The sequence below is a fragment of the Mesoplodon bidens genome, assembly GCF_964165515.1.
Source record: "Mesoplodon bidens genome assembly, chromosome: X".
NCBI lineage: Eukaryota > Metazoa > Chordata > Mammalia > Artiodactyla > Ziphiidae > Mesoplodon > Mesoplodon bidens.
The window spans coordinates 129,332,324-129,341,410 of NC_138163.1; positions in this window are offsets into that span (position 1 = coordinate 129,332,324).

Sequence of the window (9,087 nt, forward strand, 5' to 3'; positions counted from 1 at the left end):
CAGTTGAACACTGAACAATTTTGACTGCATGGGGGGTTAGGGGCACTGACACACACACCCCTGCCCCATACAGTCAAAAATTTGTATACAACTTGCTTTTTTTTGGAGGAAATATTTTTTAACATCTTTATTGGAGTATAATTGCTTTACATGGTTGTGTTAGTTGCTGCTGTATAACAAAGTGAATCAGCTATACGTATACATATATCCCCATATTCCTTCCCTCTGCGTCTCCCTCCCACCCTCCCTATCCCACCCCTCTAGGTAGTCACAAAGCACCGAGCTGATCTCCCTGTGCGATGCAGCTGCTTCCCACTAGCCGTCTATTTTACATTTGGTAGTGTATGTATGTCAATGCCACTCTCTCACTTCATCCCAGCTTACCCTTCTCCGTCCCCGCGTCCTCAGGTCCATTCTCTAAGTCTGCGTCTTTATTCCTGTCCTGCCCCTAGGTTCATCAGAACCTTTTTTTTTTTTTGTAGATTCCATATATATGTTAGCATACGGTATTTGTTTAGCATACGGTATTTGTTTTTCTCTTTCTGACTTACTTCACTCTGTATGACAGACTCTAAGTCCATCCACCTCACTACAGGTAACTCAATTTCGTTTCTTTTTATGGCTGAGTAATATTCCATTGTATATATGTGCCACATCTTCTTTATCCACTCATCTGTCGATGGACACTTAGGTTGCTTTCATGTCCTGGCTATTGTAAATAGTTCTGCAACAAACATTATGGTACATGACTCTTTATGAATTATGGTTTTCTCTGGGTATATGCCCAGTAGTGGGATTGCTGGGTCGTATGGTAGTTCTATTTTTAGTTTTTTAAGGAACCTCCATACTGTTCTCCATAGTGGCTGTATCAATTTACATTCCCACCAACAGTGCAAGAGGGTTCCCTTTTCTCCACATTTATTGTTTGTAGGTTTTTTGATGATGGCCATTCTGACCGGTGTGAGGTGACACCTCATTGTAGTTTTGATTTGCGTTTCTCTAATGATGAGTGATGTTGAGCATCCTTTCATGTGTTTGTTGGCACTCTGTGTATCTTCTTTGGAGAAATGTCCGTTTAGGTCTTCTGCCCATTTTTGGATTCGCTTGTTTGTTTTTTTGAAATTGAGCTGCATGAGCTGCTTGTATATTCTGGGGATGAATCCTTTGTCACTTGCTTCATTTGCAAACATTTTCTCCAATTCTAAGGGCTGTTTTTTTGTCTTGTCTATGGTTTCCTTTGCTGTGTAAATGCTTTTAAGTTTCACTAGGTCCCATTTGTTTATTTTTGTTTTTATTTCCATTTCTCTAGGAGGTGGGTCAAAAAGGATCTTGCTGTGACTTATGTCATAGAGTGTTCTGCCTATGTTTTCCTCTAAGAGTTTTATGGTGTCTGGCCTTACATTTAGGTCTTTAATCTATTTGGAGTTTATTTCTGTGTATGGTGTTAAGGAGTGTTCTAATTTCATTCTTTTACATGTAGCTGTCCAGTTTTTTCCCAGCACCACTTATTGAAGAGGCTGTCTTTTCTCCACTGTATATTCTTGCCTCCTTTATCAAAGATAAGGTGACCATATGTGCATGGGTTTATCCCTGGGCTTTCTATCCTGTTCCATTGATCTATATTTCTGTTTTTGTGCCAGTACCATGCTGTCTTGATCACTGTAGCTTTGTAGTATAGTCTGAAGTCAGGGAGCCTGATTCTTCTAGCTCTGTTTTTCTTTCCCAAGATTGCTTTGGCTCTTCGGGGTCTTTTGTGGTTCCATACAGATTGTGAAATTTTTTATTCTAGGTCTGTGAAAAATGCCATTGGTGATTTCATAGGGATTGCATTGAATCTGTAGATTATTTTGGGTAGTGTAGCCATTTTCACAATGTTGATTCTTCCAGTCCAGGAACATGGTATATCTTTCCATCTGTTTGCATCATCTTTAATTTCTTTCATCAGTGTCTTATACTTTTCTGCATACAGGTCTTTTGTCTCCTGAGGTAGGTTTATTCCTAGGTATTTTATTCCTTTTGTTGCAGTAGTAAAAGGGAGTGTTACCTTAATTTCTCTTTCAGATTTTTCATCATTATTGTATAGGAATGCAAGAGATTTCTGTGCATTAATTTTGTACCCTGCTACTTTACGAAATTCACTGATTAGCTCTAGTAGTTTTCTGGTAGCATATTTAGGATTCTCTGTGTATAGTATCATGTCATCTGCAAATAGTGACAGCTTTACTTCTTCTTTCTGATTTGAATTCGTCTTATTTCCTTTTCTTCTTTGATTTCTGTGGCTAAAACTTCCAAAACTATGTTGAATAATGGTGGTGAGAGTGGACATCCTTGTCTTGTTCCTCATCTAAGTGGAAATGGTTTCACTTTTTCACCATTGAGGACGATGTTGGCTGTGGGTTTGTCATATATGGCCTTTATTATGTTGAGGAAAGTTCCCTCTATGCCTACTTTCTGCAGGGTTTTTATCATAAATGGGTGTTGAATTTTGTTGAAAGCTTTCTCTGCATCTATTGAGATGATCATATGGTTTTTCTCCTTCAGTTTGTTAATATGGTGTATCATGTTTATTCATTTGCGTATATTGAAGAATCCTTGCATTCCTGGGATAAACCCCACTTGATCATGGTGTATGATCCTTTTAATGTGCTGCTGGATTCTGTTTGCTAGTATTCTGTTGAGGATTTTTGCATCTATGTTCATCAGTGATATTGGCCTGTAGTTTTCTTTCTCTGTGACATCTTTGTCTGGTTTTGGTATCAGAGTGATGGTGGCCTTGTAGAATGAGTTTGGGAGTGTTCCTCCCTCTGCTATGTTTTGGAAGAGTTTGAGAAGGATAGGTGTTAGCTCTTCTCTAAATGTTTGATAGAATTCGCCTGTGAAACCATCTGGTCCTGGGCTTTTGTTTGTTGGAAGATTTTTAATCACAGTCTCAATTTCAGTGCTTGTGATTGGTCTGTTCATATTTTCTATTTCTTCCTGGTTCAGTCTCGGAAGGTTGTGCATTTCTCAGAATTTGTCCATTTCTTCCAGGTTGTCCATTTTATTGGCATAGAGTTGCTTGTAGTAATCTCTCATGATCTTTTGTATTTCTGCAGTGTCAGTTGTTACTTCTCCTTTTTCATTTCTAATTCTATTCATTTGAGTCTTCTCCCTTTTTTTCCTGTTGAGTCTGGCTAATGGTTTATTAATTTTGTTTATCTTCTCGAAGAACCAGCTTTTAGTTTTATTGATCTTTGCTATCGTTTCTTCCATTTCTTTTTCATTTATTTCTGATCTGATCTTTATGATTTCTTTCCTTCTGCTAACTCTGGGGGTTTTTTGTTCTTCTTTCTCTAATTGCTTTAGGTGCAAGGTTAGGTTGTTTATTTGAGATGTTTCCTGTTTCTTAAGGTAGGATTGTATTGCTATAAACTTCTCTCTTAGAACTGCTTTTGCTGCATCCCATAGGTTTTGGGTCATTGTGTCTCCATTGTCATTTGTTTCTAGGTATTTTTTTATTTCCTCTTTGATTTCTTCAGTGATCACTTGGTTATTAAGTAGTGTATTGTTTAGCCTCCATGTGTTTGTACTTTTTACAGATCTTTTCCTGTAACTGATATCTAGTCTCATAGCATTGTGGTCGGAAAAGGTACTTGATACGATTTCAGTTTTCTTAAATTTACCAAGGTTTGATTTGTGACCCAAGATATGATCTATCCTGGAGAATGTTCCATGAGCACTTGAGAAAAATGTGTATTCTGTTGTTTTTGAATGGAATGTCCTATAAATATCAATTAAGTCCATCTTGTTTAATGTATCATTTAAAGCTTGTGTTTCCTTATTTATTTCCATTTTGGATGATCTGTCTGTTGGTGATAGTGGGGTGTTAAAGTCCCCTGCTCTGAATGTGTTACTGTCGACTTGCCCTTTTATGGCTCTTAGCATTTGCCTTGTGTATTGAGGTGCTCCTATGTTGGGTGCATAAATATTTACAATTGTTATATCTTCTTCTTGGATTGATCACTTGATCATTATGTAGTGTCCTTCTTGGTCTCTTCTAATAGTCTTTATTTTAAAGTCTTTTTTGTCTGATATGAGAATTGCTTCTCTAGCTTTCTTTTGATTTCCATTTGCATGGCATGTCTTTTTCCATCCCCTCACTTACAGTCTGTATGTGTCCCTAGGTCTGAAGTGGGTCTCTTGTAGACATCATATGTATGGGTCTTGTTTTTGTACGCATTCAGCCAGTCTGTGTCTTTTGGTGGGAGCATTTAATCCATTTACATTTAAGGTAATTATTGATATGTATGTTCCTATTCCCATTTTCTTAATTGTTTCGGGTTTGTTATTGTAGGTCTTTTCCTTCTGTTGTGTTTCTTGCCTAGAGAAGTTCCTTTAGCATTTGTTGTAAAGCTGGTTTGGTGGTGCTGAACTCAGCTTTTGCTTGTCTGTAAAGGTTTTAATTTCTCCATCAAATCTGAATGAGATCCTTGCTGGGTCGATTAATCTTGGTTGTAGGTTTTTCTCCTTCATCAGTTTAAATATATCCTGCCACTCCCTTCTGGCTTGCAGAGTTTCTGCTGAACGATCAGCTGTTAACCTTAGGGGATTCCCTTGTGTGTTACTTGTTGTTTTTCCCTTGCTGCTTTTAATATTTTTTCTTTGTATTTAATTTTTGATAGTTTGATTAATATGTGTCTTGCCGTGTTTCTCCTTGGATTTATCCTGTATGGGACTCTCTGTGCTTCCTGGACTTGATTAACTATTTCCTTTCCCATATTAGGGAAGTTTTCAAGTATAATCTCTTCAAATATTATCTCGGGTCCTTTGTCTCTCTCTTCTCCTTCTGGGACCCCTATAATGCAAACGTTGTTGCGTTTACTGTGTTTGGGATCTTTTCGTAGGCTGCAGGTTCATAGTTCCCGTTGTTTTTAGTGTCTGTCCCCAGTGGCTAAGGTTGGTTCAGTGGGTTGTGTATGCTTCCTGGTGGAGGGGACTAGTGTCTGTGTTTTGGTGGTTGAGGCTGGATCTTGTCTTTCTGGGGGCAGGTCCATGTCTGGTGGTGTGTTTTGGGGTGTCTGTGAGCTTATTATGATTTTAGGCAGCCTCTCTGCTAATGGGTGGGTTTGTGTTCCTGTCTTGCTAGTTGTTTGGCATGGGGTATCCAGCACTGGAGCTTGCTGGTCATTGAGTGAAGCTGGGTCTTGGTGTTGAGATGGAGATCTCTGGGAGATTTTTGCCATTTGATATTACATGGAGCTGGGAGGTCTCTTGTGGACCAGTGTCCTGAAGTTGGCTCTCCCACCTCAGGCACAGCCCTGATGCCTGGCTGGAGCACCAAGAACCTTTCATCCACACGGCTCAGAATAAAAGGGAGAAAAAGTAGAAAGAAAGAAAGAGAGGGAGGGAGGGAGGGAGGAAGGAAGGAAAGAAAGAAAGGGTAAAATAAAGTAAGATAAAATAAAGTTATTAAAATAAAAAATAATTATTAAGAAAAAAAGTTTTTTAAAAAGTACAAAAACGGACGGACAGAACCCTAGGACAAATGGTGAAAGCAAAGCTTTATAGACAAAATGTCACACAGAAGCATACACATGCACACTCACAAAAAGAGGAAAAGGGGAAAAAATAATATATCGTTGCTCCCAAAGTCCAGCTCCTCAATTTGGGATGATTCGTTATCTATTCAGGTATTCCACAGGTGCAGGGTACATCAAGTTGATTGTGGAGATTTAATCCGCTGCTTCTGTGGCTGCTGGGAGAGATTTCCCTTTCTCTTCTTTGTTCGCACAGCTCCTGGGGTTCAGCTTCAGATTTGGCCCCACCTCTGCATGTAGGTCGCCGGAGGGCGTCTGTTCTTCTCTCAGACAGGACAGGGTTAAAGGAGCCACTGATTGGCGGGCTCTGGCTCACTCAGGCCGGGGGGAGGGAGGGGTACGCATGCGGAGCGAGCCTGCGGCGGAAGAGGCCTGCGTGACGTTGCACCAGCCTGAGGTGCGCCGTGCGTTCTCCCGGGTAAGTTGTCCCTTGGTCATGGGACCCTGGCAGTAGCGGGCTGCACAGGCTCCCGGGAGGGGATGTGTGGAGAGTGACCTGTGCTCGCACACAGGCTTCTTGGTGGCGGCAGCAGCAGCCTTAGTGTCTCATGCCCGTCTCTGGGGTCCGCGCTGATAGCCGCGGCTCGCGCCCGTCTCTGGAGCTCGTTTAGGCGGTGCTCTGAATCCCCTCTCCTCGCGCACCAGGAAACAAAGAGGGAAGAAAAAGTCTCTTGCCTCTTCGGCAGCTCCAGACTTTTTCCCGGACTCCCTCCCGGCTAGCCGTGGCGCACTAGCCCCGTTCAGGCTGTGTTCACGCCACCAACCCCAGTCCTCTCCCTGCGCTCTGACCGAAACCCGAAGCCCGAACCTTAGCTCCCAGCCCCGCCCGCCCCGCCGGCTGAGCAGACAAGCCTCTCGGGCTGGTGAGTGCCGGTCGGCACCGATCCTCTGTGCGGGAATCTCTCCGCTTTGCCCTCCGCACCCCTGTGGCTGCGCTCTCCTCCGCGGCTCTGAAGCTTCCCCCCTCCGCCACCCACAGTCTCCGCCCGCGAAGGGGCTTCTAGTGTGTGGAAACCTTTCCTCCTTCACGACTCCCTCCCACTGGTGCAGGTCCCGTCCCTATCCTTTTGTCTCTGTTTTTTCTTTTTTCTTTTGCCCTACCCAGGTATGTGGGGGAGTTTCTTGTCTTTTGGGAGGTCTGAGGTCTTCTGCCAGCGTTCAGTAGGTGTTCTATAGGAGCAGTTCCATGTGTAGATGTATTTCTGATGTATTTGTGGAGAGGAAGGTGATCTCCGTGTCTTACTCTTCCGCCATCTTGACGCTCCTCCTGAATTTTATATAGATTATTTCTCTTTATTTATATAATTTATTCTTGTTTGTATATTTCTTGGATATTTTACTGTACTGGTACATAAAGCATATGTGTTTCATACTGAAGTTGATGTAACTACAATTTGGAACAGAGGCTAGAAATAACAGTCACTTAAACAAATTAGAAGCCCATTTCTCTTTGACCATGGTAGAAACTAGCTGGTTGTTCTCCAAACCATATTTCTTTTCCTCCTGGACACACAGTTAAACTACAATTCCCAGACTTCATTATAGTTGGGCATATCCGTGTGACTGAGATTCACCAATGAGCTATGCACCAAAGCAGTGCGTGCCACTTCCAGGGGTGATGAAACCCTCCCACAGGTGGTCATCCACTCTCCATCTGAACGGACTGGACTCTAAGAGATGAAGGATAAGGGAGCCAAAAGATGGAAGACCAGGGCTTCCCTGGTGGCACAGTGGTTGGGAGTCCGCCTGCCGGTGCGGGGGACGCGGGTTCGTGCCCCGGTCCGGGGGGATCCCGCGTGCCGCGGAGTGGCTGGGCCCGCGGGCCATGGCCGCTGGGCCTGCGCGTCCGGAGCCTGTGCTCCGCAACGGGAGGGGCCACGGCAGTGAGAGGCCCGCGTACAGCAAAAAAAAAAAAAAAAAAAAAAAAAAAAAAGATGGAAGACCAGATCTCTGGTTGCCACTTTGAGAGGATTTTCCAGGAAAGTCATTCAACCCAGACATCTAAGATGGATGTTTTCATTTGCATGAATGAAAATGAACTTTTATTTTGTTAAGCCCCTAAAATTGGGATTTGTTTGTTATAGCAATTAACCTACCTTGAACACTACAGTCACCTAAACTTAATCTGAGTTGAGCAGTCCAGGCCTGGTATGGTGGCTCAGCAGAGTCATCAGAAATCTGAGCTTTTATCTCCTGCCTCACCGTCCTTAACAAGTATGGTAGAGCTTGGTACCATCTGCTGTGCTTTGTCTCTGGACCTTGTGGGGAACTGAATGTGTGAGTCTCCAGGCTATCACCCCTTCAGTGGTTACAATATATTACATGTCTGATGCCTAATCATTATTATGTAACCTGTGAACAATACATAGCAAGATGGTGCTCATAAGAAAATGTAACCAAGTCTTGTATAAGGTCTCAAAAAACTATACAGAGTTCCCCAAGGCTCCAGAGCAATTCATCTGTTCACCATCTCATACTCTAGGAGCCCCTCGTTTTTTTCTTGAAGTATAGTTGATTTACAATGTTGTGTTAATTTCTGCTGTACAGCAAAGTGATTCAGATATATATATATTCTTTTTCATATTCTTTTCCATTTTGGTTTACCTCAGGATATTGAATATAGTTCCCTATGCTATACAGTAGGACCTGGTTGTCTATCCATTCTGTATGTAATAGTTTGCATCTGCTAGTCCCAAACTCCCAATCCATCCCTCCCCCACACACACCCCCAACCCTTGGCAACCACAAGTCTGTTCTCTATGTCTGTGAGTCTGTTTCTGTTTTGTATATAGGTTTATTTGTGTCATATTTTAGATTCCACATGTAAGTGATATCATATGGTATTTGTCTTTCTCTTTCTGACCTCCTTCAGTTAGTATAATCATCTCTAGGTCCATCCCTAGCTCCCTATCTTATTCTTTGTATGATTATCCCTAAAGACTCATCGGGAAATAAGTTATGATAGCTACATGTAGTCAAACGTAATCTCTTTCATAAGAATTGCTATAGCTCTTCATTCAGTGGTAGCTTGGGAAAGGGAGCCTCTTATGTGGTTCCATATTAAAGCACTGCATCACTTATGAAAGAAATTACATTGCTGTGTTGTGATGCATTTCTTTTCTGCACAATAGAATAAAATCTGTAAAATCTGATATAGTCAATGTGCACGAACCAGTACTGTTCCTGCTGGGTCTTATTAAGAAGACAGTGCTGCAGAAATGGGTGTTCATAAATTTCTGTTCATATTATATAAACAGAAAGATGTGTAAGTATGAATATATATGTGGAAAATATTTTAGTGAGCCTAAAGCTTAAAATACCTAATGAAACAGAGTGAGCTAAAATTTTTGGATTTTTATGAATTACCCAGAGTTCACGTTCAGAAGAAGTTGTAAATATATAATTATGGGATGAAGGCAGATCAAGCCATGGCAGTCACAGAGGTAGCCAACGTATTTCAAATGAGTTCATTTTAAACCATAGCTACATGCAAAAATACTGAACTATGACT